At 42.2% G+C, this 17,086-nt stretch overlaps 1 protein-coding gene and 1 pseudogene across 1 annotated transcript in view; one reads left to right on the forward strand and one right to left on the reverse strand.

The window, feature by feature from the left end:
- Positions 1 to 17,086, reverse strand: part of LOC101094682 (cationic amino acid transporter 3-like) — a 189,616-nt gene that overhangs the window by 113,246 nt on the left and 59,284 nt on the right. The window lies entirely within an intron of this gene.
- LOC123386552 lies at positions 13,208 to 14,411 on the forward strand (annotated as a pseudogene).

Consider the following 17,086-nt stretch of genomic DNA (forward strand, 5'->3'; position numbering starts at 1 on the left):
AGACAATGAAGACTCTGGAGCCAATCAAGCCAGTGACTCCCAAACAATCAGGTATAAAACTTTTTAGAAAGCTGAGCTTCCCCAGAGTTTCTCAAGTCCTAATTCAAGCAGCCCTGCAACTGAGGTGGGGACAGTCACGAGTACAGGAGTGGAGGCTTTGAGTTCAGGGAAAGAGTTTTAAATAATAGTAAGTGTTGTGTACATGCACATCAACATGTCCAAAGGTGAAATAGTTCACAATGCATGTGAACAGGTAAGCAGAACAAAAGCCACCATGAATAGTGGGGCTGAGTCTCATACTCAAGGGTAGAAGAAATTAGTGAACAAAATCACATGAAAACTGGAATCTTCCCATTTTCTCTTTCTGTTTGTGCCTTCTCTAGAAGTCTGTGTCTAATCACAGTCCTTCACTTATCATTCAACAAATATACATGTCTTCATGTATTCAGTACTGCAGATAAAGGAGAAAAATCACAAAATCTCTCCGCCCACATTGCTATACTCCTGCAGTAGGAACCAAACAATAAACACATTAGTAATAAAAATATATGTTGCATTGGCATTTCAATCAGTGTTGCAGAGAAAAGGAAAGCAAGAAAATGTTAGGATGTGCTCTAGTGGGTATTATGATTTTAAAAATGTGTGATCCAAGACAGCCTCACCTTCACACTGTTGTGCAACTGTCACCACCATCCATCTCTAGACTTGTTCAACTTCCTCACCTGAAACTCTGTACTTATTAAACACCTTGCCTCCCCACAGCCGCTGGCACCACCATTCTACTTTATCTCTCTGAATTTGACCACTGTAGGTACTCATATAAGTGGAATCACACAATATTGTCCTCTTGTGACCTCCTTTTTCACTTAGCATAATGTCTTCAAGGTTCATCCATGTTGGAGTATATGTCAGAATGTCCTTCCTCTCAAAGGCTGAATGATATTCCATTGCATGTATGTCCCATATCTTGTGAATCCACTGATGGGTGTATGGGTTGTTTCACCTTTTAGCTGTTGTGAATAATGCTATCATTAATGTGAGTGTAAAAATGTCTTTTTGAGTCCCTTCTTTCAATTATCTGGGATATACACCTAGAAGTGAGATTGATGGATCACATGGTAATTGTACATGTAATATTTTGAGAAATTTCCATACTGTTTTCTGTGGTGTCTGCACCATTTTACATTACCACCAGCAATACCCAAGTGTCCCAATTTTTCCACATCCTTGCCAACACTTGTTATCTTCTGTTTTTTTTTCCTTTAATAGCAGTCATCCTAACAGTTGTGAAGTGGTACCTGGTTATTTTTAAGAAATAACAAGAAGGGCTGTGGGGCCAGGACAGAATGAGTGAGGAAAAAGCAGTAGGGGATGAGGTCAGAGAGAAAGCAAGTAGCCAGATCCTTCACGTAGGGTCTGAAAGTCACTGTGTAGACTTTGGCTCTTATTCTGGGTGTGAAGGAAACCACTGAAAAAGTGATAATTTCACAGGTTGCTTACAAATTTTCATGTTCTGTGAATTAAGTATTAGGTTCTCAAACCAAGGAGTTTGTCCTCTTCCAGGAAAGGCCTCTTCCAGAGTTTGAAAACAAGGCATGGAGACAAATTTTGCAGAACTAACATTAGATGTCTGGTTCTTCTAACAACACAATGAGGGCTGAACAAGCCACATTCTTGCATCTGCCTCTCTCTTAGATGCCAAAGCAGAGATGCTATACAGCCACCCATGGCAGTGTAACATGACAGATTGCTTTCATGAAGCTGTTCACTTATGGATTATCTCTAGGCAGGCTCTAGGCAGGACTCCCACACTTACATACCAAACAAAATCATTTTAGTTTCATGCACTATTTTAGGTTATAACCGCCATTATTGTGGATAATCAAGAGCTGACATGGAGATAAAGGGCACTTTTTCCAGAACCTGGTAAAATTAAGGACTGCAAAGGCAGGAGTAGAGAGACTCTCAGAAAGGGAGCAGGAACCATGTGCATCAGGCACTCACAAGCCTTACAGAATTAAATACATGAGTCCAGGCCCGAGCCCCAGATGCCTCAGCAAGGACTGTCAGAAATGTCTGAGATGCTCAGAGCTGGAGAGATAAAGGAGCCAATAGGGAAGACTGACTACACATTTCTGAGAAGCAAAGAATACCTGTCATAATCTCACTTCCCCCAAGTTACAGGGATGAGAACTCTACATAAATGAGAATTCCAAGGAGTTATCTACTTTCTCAACAACTAATAACCTGGTTCTCCAGATTATTGGAGATAATCCATATAATGGTTGCTCAACCATCATTCATAAATGTTAGAAATACACATTTATGTGTATGAGTTGGGGGTGGGGGTAGAGGATAGAGAAGGAGAGAATAATGGGGTTGTTCCTGCTGAGAAAGGAAGAGAGACAGAAATCAATTTTAACTATGACATTCTTGGATTCAATTGGGGGTTAGGGGAGAGAAGTATAGTAAAGTATGTAAACCTGGATAACTAATTTCTCTCAGCAAGAAAACAGGCCATGTACTCCTAACTTCTGTGTGCTATTTCTCACTCCCGCTGACAACCACTTAACTCATCGTCCACTCTCAACACTCTGTGATCACCACCCACCCCCTGGGTAAAGAGACTTTACAGCTTGCCTCATGCCATAGTCCTGATCTCACTTTCCTTTTCTGTGGGTTCATTACAGAGGTCCTAGGTTATTTTTAAGCCTTCAAATATGTATAATAAAAAAGGGACTAGGATATAGGAGAAAACTGCTCCTCCTCCTTTCCTCAAGTAGAAAAATAATAGAGCTAAGTAGCAATGAAGGGCTTATTTCATTCATTTATTCATTCATTCAATAAATATTAAACACCTTCTAAATGCCACTCCTACCTACCACTTGATGTTACAAACACAACTGGGAGAAAAAAAAGGCATGCCCATGTCTTTAACATGTTCTTATATAATATTCCTGTCTAAAATGTGTAACCTAAATCTGTTGATAAAAGCAATCAGTCTACAAAAGAACTTTGTACAGTAAGTTGACTTTCTATAAAACAAGTGAACTTTGCTTTTCAAAACCGTCAATGTCAGGAATGACAGGCTGAGGAACTGTTGCAGATTATGTGAAAATAAAGAGACATAACAACAAAATGCAATGCATAACCCTGGAATGTACCTGGACCATGAACAAATACTCTAGTAAAAAAAATGGACAATTAGTAAACTTAGACTATAGACCATATTTCACACACACACACACACACACACACACACACACATTGGACAGAGCAAGAAAATGTGGCAAAATATTAACAGTTGGTCAATTCGAGAGAAAAATAAATGGGTATTTACTACAATATTCTTGCAACTATCCGTAGGATTGATATTTTGCAAACTAAAAATGTAGAAAGAAGAAAAGAATGTCCCAGTAGTAAAGTTTATGGATTCTCCTTCCCTGAATGCCTTTTATAAACAAGTTTGACATGATTTTTGGTTAGAACCAAATCCCACCCAGAATGATTTAGCCTCAAATCAGTAACTTTATATCAGAGGATCGGGTGGGAAGATAGAACTCCTTTGTCTTTCATTTACAACCAAAATTGTCGGCAAGCAAAAATGACTGGAAAGACACCACAACTTTGCCTTAGGTAAGTACGGTTATAAAAACCTCATACTCTCATTGATATTCTGTGGGACTAACACACACTAATAAGCCCGGACCCTAGACTTGAACTCTAGAAGCATTGGGGAACATATGCAGAGGCTGAAGATAGAGAAAAATGGTATCTGGCAAATAAGGCTACCAGGTATATGTGCAAGAATTAGGGATGCATGGAGACAGCCATGATAGAGAAACAGATTTGTTGAGCCGCAAGTAATGCACATATGTTACCTCATTTAACCCCCATAACAACCCAATAAAATAAGTACTATTACTCTACTTACTGACTGAAACATTAGGCAACTAGCATTTAGCAGTACAAAGAAGAGCAGGAATTTGAACTTGGTTCTTTGTCACTTTAAATACCATGTTCTTTCTCCTCCAGCACCCTACATCCACAAAGAAACACAATTTGAGGGCACGACTATTAAAGGAGTATTTGAGCCACTTCTCACCTTTGTGCACAGGTCATCTTCTGCTGATATCTTCCCTCTCCTCCCAAATACACACTGATGAGCCAGTTAGAAGCACGGGAACCAAACTTGAAAGAAGAAAGAGAAAGAAGAAAGAAGAAAGAAAGAAAGAAAGAAAGAAAGAAAGAAAGAAAGAAAGAAAGAAAGAAAGAAAGAAAGAAAGAAAGAAAGAAAGAAAAGAAAAGAAAAGAAAAGAAAAGAAAAGAAAAGAAAAGAAAAGAAAAGAAAAAAGAAAGAAAGAAGAAAGATAGATGAGGGGGAGATGCGTGGGTGGCTATGTCAGTTAAGCAGCCAACTCTTGGTTTTTGCCCAGGTCATGATCTCATGGCTTCATGAGTTCAATCCCCACATCAGGTCTGATCTGTCAGCATGGAGCATGATTGGGATTCTCTGTCTCTCCCCCCTTATTTCTCCCTCTCTCAAACTCATGCTGTCCCTTTCTCTCTCAAAATGAATAAACAAACTTAAAAAAAAAGTTCTGGGACCATTAAATCTGAATGTGCCATCTAAACCATGTCCTGCAAAAATCTAAGCCTAATCTAGGCCCTTTTACATGCCAAGAAAGATTCCAAAACGTCCCATATCCATCCTAATAGTTCCCAGATATGATTCTACAACTATTGTAAAATCCTGCCCACAACGTTAGCCCATCTGTTTTTACTTAGCCTTTAGGGAAAATACAGGATAATAGATCTCCAGATGACAAATATAAGTCACACTCCTGAGACTTCTTTCACCACTCTATTCCAAATCTTTTCTAGTCACTGCCTCATTCTTAAGCTACATGTTGAGTGTAGCTTAGGGAATTCTGGAGAAGAAAATGAAACCTTGATTTTCATTGTGTAAAGAAATACAGTCATACGGGGAGCAGACGTTTTCTAAAACGGGAGCCTGATGGCAAGAAAATGGTTGAAATTTCCCTGACAACCTAATTCCTTTCAGGTTTGAGCTTCCCAAACCTCAGCCATCACTCATGGCTTCAAGATGCAGCCAGCACACACCATTAGGAAACTTCTGTCACAAAGGACAGCCCCAACTGGAACAAAGAAGGGCAGGAGGTAGATTGCTCCTGTTTAATGAGAGTGGTTTAATGGAACGTCTTTTTTTTTTTTAATTTTTCTTTTGAACTTTTTTAACGTTTATTCATTTTTCAGAGATGAGAGAGACAGATCGTGAATGGTGGAGGGGCAGAGAGAGGGAGGCACAGAATCCGAAGCAGGCTCCAGGCTCTGAGCTGTCAGCACAGAGCCTGATGCAGGGCTTGAACCCATGGGCCATGAGCTCATGACCCGAGCTGATTACAACGCTTGAACAACTGAGCCACCCAGGTGCACCTAAGGAAACATCTTTTTAAGATTCTTATCTCACTTGGCCATTTGCTCCCTGACTGGGCTGCTAATAAGGAGCAGACTGGGAATGTTTGCCAGAGAATGGCAATGTCCTCTTATCCTTTGCCAGGAAAGCCAGTACCAGTAGAATGTCAGTTCTGAGAGTGCTGTCCTTGAAGCAGGATAAAGCCCTAAATCACATTCTTCCTGATTACTATATGCAGAAGAGAACTGAAGTGTGAGTGCTCCTTCTGGAAATGACACTTTCCTCAAGTCTGTAAAGACACTAGTACATACACATACACACACTCACACACACACACACACACACACACACACACACACACACACACATACACACACAAACACTCCCAACCAACCTGCAGTTTCCAGCTCCTTATTAAGTCAAAACTTCTAAGATTGTATTTCAAAGGCTTCCTTTTCACCGTTGTTTTCCCACTTACTCATATTATTAAACTTTTATGTGGCTCCTACTGGCACAAATCTTTCCCCACACATGCACGTCTTGCTGGCATTAACATCAACTATCACACAGACTGTCCTTCTTTGCCTAGAATATGTTCTTTCCCAACTCTGTTCAGTATGACCTTCCTTCTGGAAATTTCTCTGGTCACAGCTACAGATAGGTATCTGCTCTCTGCAGTATGGTCTCCTTGTCCCTTTCTCTTTCCTCATTAATGTTCAGTGGCATAAGTCACTGGCCTAGAACTATGCATTGGGGAAAACCCCAGTTAAGGAAGAGGGTAGAAGCAGTAAGTGCTGAGGTGAAACCAAGGAGCACAGCTTCTGCCTGATGATGCTTTTAGCTGCCTTTCCTTCCCCAGCTGAAGCCTGAGGTGCAAAGAGTTAACTGGTGACAGCCAAGAAGTACCCCAGGATATACAGCCCAGTGTGGTGATGTCAGAGACCTGACACAAGAACTGAGGTCCAAGTCTCTTTAACCACAACAAAGTCAAAGTACAAAGGAAGTAACCTAAGTCAGCTGAGAGAATGTACATCATCAGCAACATTCATGATTTATTCCAGTGTCATCCTTTTAATGTGTGACAATGGAACAGACAGACAACACAGAGTTTTACTACTTTCACTGCTTACCTTATTTGTAAAATAAGTCCTCTAACGTTTTGGTATTAGAAAACATGACACGATACTCAAACTGCAATAACTACATTTAAGGCTGGCCTGAAGAAGGAGGGGTGGGACCATAGTCAATTAATTGAATGGGCTGTAGAATAGTATTTCACTTGTTTCAGGTGGATAAGGAAGTATCCATCAAATGCCCTTATATTATAAGCTCCCAGAAAAATAATTTTCTGTATTTCCTACCATTTTTCTTGTACTATCTATAAATAACTACACTGATAGTTCTGTGTACTTGGGTCTGGGTCTAAAGTGAGAGTTTGGATGGCTCCTCAAGTCAAAACCACAAAAAGTCCAAGTGATAAATATTGGATTCTACCTATTAAAGATCAGATTTCAATTAAATGTAAATAAATATAAAGACAATTCCAAATTAGAAAATTCAGGCACCACAGTGATTCTTTGTGAAAAAAAAAAAACTCAAGCAAAAGCAACATTTTTCTTTTCCTAAATTATCAACACCACCACCATTACCCACAAATAATCACACACTCAGTTACACACAGTGAAAGACAATGGGAGCAAATACAGAATTCCCCTCTCTGGGATTTTTCAATTATGGGTGTTTCATGAACACCTCCTCACCTGCCAAAAGAAGTAAAAGATACATAAAGTATAAATGAGGATATATATTCCTAACTCAGAAATGAATACTCAAGACAATAGCATGTGAAAATCCCAGATGGCTTCATAGTTGATGGAAAGTAAAAGTAGTAAGGACCTCATTTTCCACTGTTGATAAGACTAGTGAGTATCTTCTGTGTACTGTGTGTCAGCCTGAGAAGACTGCATGGAAGAGGGAAGAATTACCCCATCTTGGCATCGTGCATAACTGTTTCCCAGGAAAACATTAGTTCAAGCTACATACTCAGGTTGGGCCATGATCCAATAAATAGAGCCTCTTTTAGACCCTCCTTCCATGCCCCCCATCAAAAATACAAAACAAACTCCACTACACCTGGAACCAGTAAATCCAGTTTGCCCGACTAGATAAATCCATTTAAATATTTGCTACAGATATTAATATAGAACTAGATAGTAAGATGTAATAATAATAATAATAATAATAACAACAACAACAACAATAACTCTCAGTTTTGGAACTAGACAGTAAGATGTAGTAATAATAATAACTATAATAAATAATAATAATAATAATAATAACTCTCAGTCTTGGTCTCTGCTGAAAAGGAAAAGAGAGAGAAACTATCTTATCTCCCAGGAGTCTTCTGAGAACAACCTCACCAAATGGATTACTTAAAAGGCATCCTCCCAACTAGGATCTTACTTGGTGCTGTATTCTGTTTGCATGTTACTGGGAAGAAGCTTTCTAAAATAAAAAATTCCGTAGGACAGAAACTGCTTCTTGTTCCTTTAATGAGGCTAATTCTGCAAGGATACATTACTAGGTGTAACCAAGACTTGAACTGGAAGGCATGGCAGCCCCCAAGCTGTCTGCTCACTAGATCAAGAGGAAACACAGCCACGTCCACCAACTCACTCACCTGTCCTACTACCTAAGTACTACACCTCTCAAATCCATCCCAGTCTGGCAGAAGCTGAATTCCAAGTCAGTGAAAACCCATCCAGATGCAAATTAACACACTCCAGACCAACTGTATGTGCACCAAGTCCATCCACTCAATTATAGGCCAAAATCTATGTAAATATAGGACAAAACGTTTTTGCTTCCTTCTCACAACATCTATGGAGTCACTGCTACATGCAGACACCACACTAGTATCATTGCACCATTATTTGGGCAAACAGTCAGGGAGCCAGGGCTTCTCTAGAGGCTGTATAGACTGCATAAAATCTAGTAATATTCTGGAATGGTTGTGAATAAGGCGCCCTTTCTTAGTCCTTCTGGGATAACTGCTGGCAAGATAAAGTGCCACACTCCTCATTCATGATTTGACACATTTAGATTAGTTTCAGTCAGAATCTAGTTTTGGAAATTCTTAACATTTCTATTACACCAAACAAGATGATCAACCTTGCAAATCAGAAAAGCCTGAACTTCTGCTTCTAGAGGTCTTCAGAAACTAGATGGGCTACCAGGAGGAATCATAATTATATTTTCCAAGCAAGAATCAAAAAGAGATCTGGGAAAATCCACGAAGGATGTGCAATTAAGGGATTGGAAAGTGGTGTGACACGTCAATGTCAATGGTGAAAATCAATTTCTTCTCTGTTTCCCCTACAATTGACTACTGTTTCTTCTCAACGCCAAATCCTGTCAACACAGAACACCTAATAAAAGTTCTCAGGAGAAAGCAGTAGAAGGAAATCCATCTGCTTTTCCACCTTATTTTCAAAACAAACAAACAAACAAACAAACAAAAACAAAAATAAAAACGAACAACATAGGAGCACCTTTGTGCTGAGCCACAAAGCAATAAGCCACAATGAGCACTGAGCCACAATCATTTTTTTTTCTAAAAAGTCTTGTTAAGCAGCTTTGATATTTTCTCCTAGATCCTTCCTTTCCTTGTAAGAATCTTATCCTCAATATCCATCCAGTGGTCCCACACAAGACTACATCCTGTCTCCACTTTCAGAATAGCAGTTGTGAGGGGTCAGAGGTTATGGCTCCTTCTTCCGTATACTTCCTCCCAATATATACCCTCAGTAATACACTGCATACAAGGTGCCTTAGGAAAGACTGACTCTCTCTGGTCACCTTACTTCATATCTTCAAATGTGTCCTCCTGTCCTCCATATAAATACTCAGCTGTCTCTTTCTCTCTGTCCTCTCTCAACACACAGGGCTTGGTTCCTCTCATAGCCCCGGGTAGCTGCTCCACACTGTCACCATCTGCCTTGAAAAGTTAATTTGTTTTGCTTTGTTTTGTTGTAGGAAAGACACTAGATCATCTGAGTCATATGAAACATGTATCATGCCTCACAGTCCTGAGTTCCTGTTCAACTATAGATCCATATGACTTCTCCCTCAAGACTCATCCTCCTTACCCCAGCTCAGGCAACATAATCTACACTACTTTTTAAGGGACACTCTTTAACCCTCTTCCCCAGTTCTTTCTAATCCCAACTCTGTCATTTCTGGGATAGACAAGAAAAAAATGTTGATGATAAAACAAAAATATATTCTAAAAATTATATTTGTCAATTTAGTGGATACATGTGAAGGAAATTGGCCTTTCCACATGATTTTGCTTAAACTAAGGTTAAAATGAATCTGCTTCTAGAAGAACATAACACTATCAATTGGTAATGGAGAGAAGTTGCCCAATAACTAACTGCTAGAGGAAATGAGAGAGGCAACTTAGGAATTGACATCTGCCATATAATCAATAATACAGGTTTTGTGCATGGGTAAGTGTTATCTGGGCTTCTGGTGTTGGGTACAGCCCATAGTGTACATGGCAGTGGGGAGGGTGGAGGGTGGAGAATAGTTTAAGACTCCCAAGGCCTTTAAAGTTAAAGAGTTTCAAATATGTTCTGAGATAACAGCAAACTCTTTTTCCTCTTGGAAACCCAGGAAGCCAGACCTATTTCAGGCTGCTCCTCCAAGACTTTATCAATCAATGAAATATGCCTATCATGTACATGAAATTGATAGAATCCAAGAGAAAGAACAAAGCCACCAAGTTTCAAGGTTATTTAGCACTCACTCATTTATAATATATTTGGGACCACAGAGAAGCCTTCTTAAAGTGTTTGAAAGACCACTAAGTGGCCACACCCAGGAGAACTTGGTAATCTTGCCTCCTACAGCCTGACCTGGCCTGTAATCAATCCCCACCATGCAACTTTTTTTTTCAATATATGAAATTTATTGTCAAATTGGTTTCCATACAACACCCAGTGCTCATCCCAAAAGGTGCCCTCCTCAATACCCATCACCCACCCTCCCCTCCCTCCCACCCCCCATCAACCCTCAGTTTGTTCTCAGTTTTTAAGAGTGTCTTATGCTTTGGCTCTCTCCCACTCTAACCTCTTTTTTTTTCTTCCCCTCCCCCATTGGTTTCTGTTAAGTTTCTCAGGCTCCACATAAGAGTGAAAACATATGGTATCTGTCTTTCTCTATGGCTTACACACCATGCAACTTTTTTTTAATTAGATAAGAAAGGCAGAGAGATCCCTTCAGCAGTAAAAATAGATATCTAGACCCTTGAATAACTAGGAATAAACCCCTCACATCCCCTCTGGTGATGGTGGACCACTTTATCAAACTAGACCTGCTATTCTGCAAGGTCCACAGCAATGTCCTCCTTAAGAAGATAGGACTCAGTGACTCTCAGAATCTCCTGTGAGAAAGTGTTGCAAAATATGAAAGAGACATCAGAGACAGGAAGAAGAATCTTCATTAATTCAAGGGACATGTCTAAGCATACTCTGTGCTGGGCCCTGTGGGGAAGACAAAGATGAATAAAGCAAGCTGTGCACCAGGTCAGAAAGGAAAGGCCAGGAAGGACAGGTAAGGACAAAGAGGTGGGAAGGACTCTGGAGGAGAATAATATCCTCCAGGAATAATTTCCCCTACTTCATATTTTCCTCAGCAGAGCTGAGAACCTTTCTGGCATGGAGGAGAACAGAATGTAGGCCTCCAAATCTCTCTGACCCCAGCAAACCCACCTGCCCTTCCCAAACTCACAACGCCTCTCTGCAGCCCCCCCTCCCAATCCACTGTCTAGCTCTGATACCATATAATATCCTCTGCTTAAACCCCACAGGGCTTTCACAGCAGCTGCACTTTGTGCCCAGATTTCTTCCTCTCTGGCTCTGTCTCAGTTTTCATGTCAACTCCATAAACATGAGAAATCACTTACCCGTGGGCTGTTTCTGTATTAGAGGAGAAAGACCTGAGAAAGAAGTGCAAGTCAAGCCAAGGGAGAGGGAAGGAGTTTGGCCTAGCAGAGTCAGGACTTGGGGTGGAGCTTAGAGGGAGCCCTCAGGGAGTTGGGGCACTGGGGAGGCCAGGCCCTCAGGAAAGCAGAGCCATCAGGAGGTGGGGCCATCAGAGGGCTGGTGTGCCTGGGAGGAGGGCTCATGAGAAGGGTAGGGAACTGTGAAGGAGGTGGATTAGGCAGAATCCTGGAGGAAAGCTGGAAATGGGCAAAGGAAGACAAGTGAGACCCTGCATTGGTGATGAAGTGGACTGAGGACTTAAATGGGACTTGTTGGAGACTTTGTTGACCCAATATCTGCTTTTAGAAGTAAACAAGCTTTTCAGTGTATGGAGGAGGTCCTGGTTGCCAGGAAGAGAGTGTGGGGAGCCATGTGGAACCAGCCTATGGTGATTTGGAGGCCAGTCCTAGATGCAGCTAAGGAGCCCACTCAGCAGTCCTGTAAACAAGGATAGACGCACCACCAAAGACACCTCTCACAATCTCCTACTAGGTTCCTCTATCAGCACCACACATCCCCACTCCCTCATTCATCATTCACTTCACTCCAGGATTAAAACTAAAAGGGAATTTGCTTAAGCTTCACCTCAAGGGATTTCCTGACACAGTCACCTCAGCATTCATAGCATATTCTAACTGAACATGCATTGGGCATTTTGTTGGAGGGAGTAAAGAAAAAGATATAGTTTCTACCTAGAGAGCTTCCTGCTCTAGACATTCAAAACGTGGTGCTTCCAAGACTCCGAAACAGTGACCAAAGGACATTTCCGAGAATGTTAATCATCAAACAGAAGCCAAGACTTTTCATAGATGGAGAACATAAGGCTTACTTAAAGACCAAGGGCTAAATGCAGATGAGATGGGTCCAAGAAACCATCAGTCTCATGGAAAAGAGGTACCACTTCCTTCTCTTGATAGTGCTTAGATTTCCCTAAACCCTAAATTAGGTTCCTTAAACACTGCAGTGGAGATGGAGGGAAGGGAGAAAAGAGTAGCAGCAGGACCCTAAAGGGACAGAATCTATACTAACTATACTAAGACAGAACATTGAAATTTGAACAGAAAGAACTGCTACAGATGTCATGAAGAACCTCCAACTGAGGAAAGCCTACAAATCACATTGACTCTGCCCTAACACATTTCCAGTAGTCATGGACCAAAGGCACTAATTGGGCACCTCTTTTGTTCCAGGTTCTATGCTGGGTGGTGGATGAGTGGCCCAGCCAGGACTACAGAGCCAAAATTCCTAGAGGCAAAGGAGACAGGAATTGGAAGGATGGCTCTCAGGACAGAACACTGGGGAAGGGAGACCTGGGGGTTTAATTTGTGCCTGTTGCAATATTCCTAGGCTATCTTCCTCTGCCTCAGGCTGGGAGTTTTCCCAAGTATGCATCTACTTCACGGGAAGTGCAGGGGAGGGTCTGTGTATTCTTGTATCAGGTCCCAAAAATAATCTTTACCCCTTTCTCCCTGTGCTATTCACTGTCTTGGGTAGAGGTGAGTGGCTGGGGAAATAATAGGGCCCCAGACAATCACCAGGTAATGAAAAAACTGGCCCAGGATCCTTCCCTACCTCCCATAGTCCAGCAGAGGTGCTTAGGCAACCTGGGGGCCCTCGGGCCATGCTTTAAGCTTGACCAGTCAGGCAGGCCAGGGTTGGGCCCTTCAGGGCTTGTGCCCCTGGCTCCACCCGAGCCCCTTCAGGCTCATCAGTAGCCAAAGCCATGTTCCATGTATTCCCTAGCACACTGCTGCAACCCTCTTCCCTCGCAGGGCCTGGACTTCCCTGGAGTGGGCGGCCTCATGAATACCTTCCACCTACCAGAGTCACACCCAGAACCCCTTTCAGGTCAGGACTGAGCTCCAGTTCCCTTTTTGCCTCCCAGGGGATTCCATTCCAAGCCGTGCCAGCCCCACCAGCCAGGCCCCAGGCCCCATGGTGGGGCTTCTCCAGGTGGACCTGCTCTGGGTTCTCACTGACACCCAGGAGTCTGCCGCACTGCTGCAGCCCTTGTTTCTGTGCCCCTGGCCCAGCCTCCCACTTCACAATGGACACAGCCAATCTGAAGTCTCCACCCTTGCCCCCACCAGTGTCCCCACAACATACCCAGGCCGCACCTTTTTATCTGCGTTCACCATCTCTGCAGCCATGCCACTACCATGGTAGCCCCAATCTCAATGGTCACTGTGACCTAGGTAGCAACTGCCTGGGAGAAGACAAAGAGAAAGGGGCCCTACACTTGTGCCCTTGCACCAAGGAGTTCCAGATGGTTACAACATCCTAAGTCATCAGGCCATCCACAGATGAGCCAAGGCCTGCAGCCAGCACTCCTCAGGTGCTATGGAGATGCCTGCAGTGGTGTCCCTGAGTCTCCTGAGCATCTTTAGCTGTGTGAGCTGGTGGGGGAGGGGAAGACAGTGGTACAAGAGGTTGGGCAGTCACAGGGGCCGCAGGGGCTCTGGGCAGCGGGTGAAGGGTGACCAGAACCCACTCTAGAAAGCACATCCAGGAGAAACACACCTGTGACATGCATGGCAAGGACTCCACAGCATCTCCCACCAAGACTAGACAAGCTGTGGTTTCAGAAGAGGACACCTACCCATATCCAAGGTGCCTGCAGAACTGCAAGTGCAGGGACCCAGGGAGATACCACATTTGCATACAGAACAGAATTGCGCAGTGCATGAGCCCTGCAATGGCTCCCACTGTGGGAGAGCTTATCCCTCAGAAGCAGCTCAGCAGTCATGTGATCCAAAGATGGCCCTTCATATGTGACCCATGAAGGGAGGAGGAGCCAAGTTGGCAGAACAGCATGGAAGTTTTTCTTGTGTCCATGAAATATAGCCAGGCCAACACTAAACCATCCTGCACACCTAGAAAACTGATTTGAGGATTAACACAACAATCTGCACAACCTGAACCGTGGAACTCAGCAGGTACACAGCACAGAGAGGTGAACTGGGGGAGAGAGAAGCTACAGAGGGTAGGGAGCTGTTTTTGCCTGTGAAGAGAGGATGGAGATGGTGTGTGTATGTGTGTGGGGGAGAATACAGGAAAAGCAGTCCCCCAAAAGCAGCTGGAGAGAAAGTAGAAAAGTGGAAACAGCCACAGGGACTGAACTAAAAAGGGAGAAAGGAGAGGGTTTAAATTCCATTAAGACTCTATAAACAGGGGGAGCACAGAATCTGAAACTCCCCAGCTTGATACCTGGCAGTGCTCTGATGAGAAGGGCAAATCACCAGGAGCAGAGTGAAGTCTAGGGGTCTTCAGGCCACATGGGGAGAGGCGGTTCTCCTGCTGGGAGGACATATGCTAGAGGCTTTGTAACACTCCCTACATGCAAAGGCCTCAGTGGACCCAGGAGAACAACCAAATTCTCTGGTGCTATAACAAAGTCATTAAGGATGAAGCCTAGTGCCAGATGTGTTGTGATTTTCCATAATCCCTGAAACGCTGCTGCTACAGAATCAGGAGAACAGTTTTTCGGGTGAGCTGACGTCCAGCCACAGTCTCTGGGCATTGACAGCAGCATGGTCCTACAAATGTTCTTGGGTGCAGCCAGCACCCGGCCATTGCTCTGTGAGACCCTTCCACAGAATGTCTGAGCAAGTTACAGCCACAGTCCCTCATAAGTAAGGGGTCGGGAAACACAGCTGCATCTGAGATAAAACTCAGGAGGGAGGTGTTGCCTGGGGCTTGGTGACAGTGTAAAAGTGGGGAATGTACAGAAGCTGAAGACAAAGGACAGGTGTGTGATTGCTAATCAGGGAGAGCAGAGCTCCATTACCAGAGACTGGATAGTTGGGTGACACCATTTTCACCTCTCCCGTGCATGCGCATACACACATACACCTGCCACAAAAATCCACCCCAGTAAGCTAAGCAGTGCCATCTAGTGGAGAACAGAGCCATTACACTAAGTCCCACATACTGGACCAACCTCGGTCTTCAGGAACATAAGTCTCTTCGCCTACTTAGTTTACAACTATAAACTGCTCCATAGTTGAACTTCTATGGGAAAATACAGTAATTTCAATCATATTTTAGTCTGTTCACTGGTCCACCTATTCAATTTTCTTTTTTCCTATCTCTTTTTTGTATCTTTTCTTTTTCTTCAATACAGAATGTGAAAAAAAAACTATTTTTATTTTCTAGGTTTATTAAAAATATATTTTTAAAATTTTTTAACTATATATTTTTTACTTTTTTGTACATTTTTCAAATTCTGTTTTATTACATCATTTCATTTTATTCTATTTCAGTGTATTCATTTTGTCAAATTTTGAAATGATTTCCTTCCCCCCCCCCCCTTTTCTCTCTAATCTATTAAGCCCTTTTCAAAACCCGGGCCAAAACACACCTAGGATCTAGCACCATTTATTTGATTTTGTGTGTGTATTTGTGTGTGTGTGTTGTTTTTAATGTTTTAATTTTAATTTTTTTACCCTCATTATTTCCTTTTCTCCCATCAAAATGAGGAAATAAAGGAATTCGCCATAAAAGAAAGAGCAGGAATAAACAACAGCCAGGGACTTCACCAACACAGATACAAGCAAGATGTATGAATCAGAATTTAGAATCATGATAATAATACTAGCTGGAGTCAAAAATAGATTAGAATCCCTCTCTGTGGAGATAAAAGAAGTAAAAGCTAGTCAGGATGAAATAAAAAATTCTATAACTGAGCTTCAATCTTGAGTGGATGCCACCGTGGCAAGGATGGTGAGGCAGAGGAGCAAATTAGTGATATAGAAGACAAACTTATGGAGAATAATGAAGCAGAAAAAAGGAGACAGACTAAGGCAAAAGAGCATGATTTAAAAATTAGAGAAATCAGTGACTCATTAAAAAGGAACAACATCAGAATCTTAGGGGACCCAGAAGATGAATAGAGAGAAAAAGGGGTAGAAGTGTTTTGTGAGCAAATCATAGCAGAAAATTTTCCTAACCTGGGGAAAGTAACAGACATCAAAATCCAGGAAGCACAGAGGACTCCCATTAGATTCAACAAATACCAACTATGAACAAGGCATATCATGGTCAAATTCACAAAATGCTCAGGCAAGGAAAGAATCATGAAGGCAGCAAGGATAAAAAGTCCTTTACCTACAAGGGAAGACAAATCAGGTTTGCAGCAGACCTATCCACGGAAACACGGCAGGCCACAAAAGAGTGGCAGGATATGTTTAATGTGCTGAATCAGAAAAAAAATATGCACCCAAGGATTCTTTATCCAGCAAGGCTGTCTTTGAAAATAAAAGGAGAGATTAAAAGTTTCGCAGACAAAAAAATTTAAAGGAATTTATGACCACTAAACCAACACTGCAAGAAATTTTAAGGAGGACTCTCTGAGGGGAGAAAAGATGGAAAAAAAAAGACCAAAAGCAACAAATACTAGAAAGGACCAGAGAACACCACCAGAAACTCCAGCTCTACAAACAACATAATGGCAATAAATTCATATCTTTCAGTACTCACTCTAAACGTCAATGGACTAGATGCTCCAATCAAAAGACATAGGGTAAAAGAATGGATAATAAAACAGTATTCATCTACATACTGTTTAAAAGAGGCTGACTTTAGACCTAAAGACATCTTCAGA

Source organism: Felis catus, chromosome B4 (assembly GCF_018350175.1).
Source record: "Felis catus isolate Fca126 chromosome B4, F.catus_Fca126_mat1.0, whole genome shotgun sequence".
NCBI lineage: Eukaryota > Metazoa > Chordata > Mammalia > Carnivora > Felidae > Felis > Felis catus.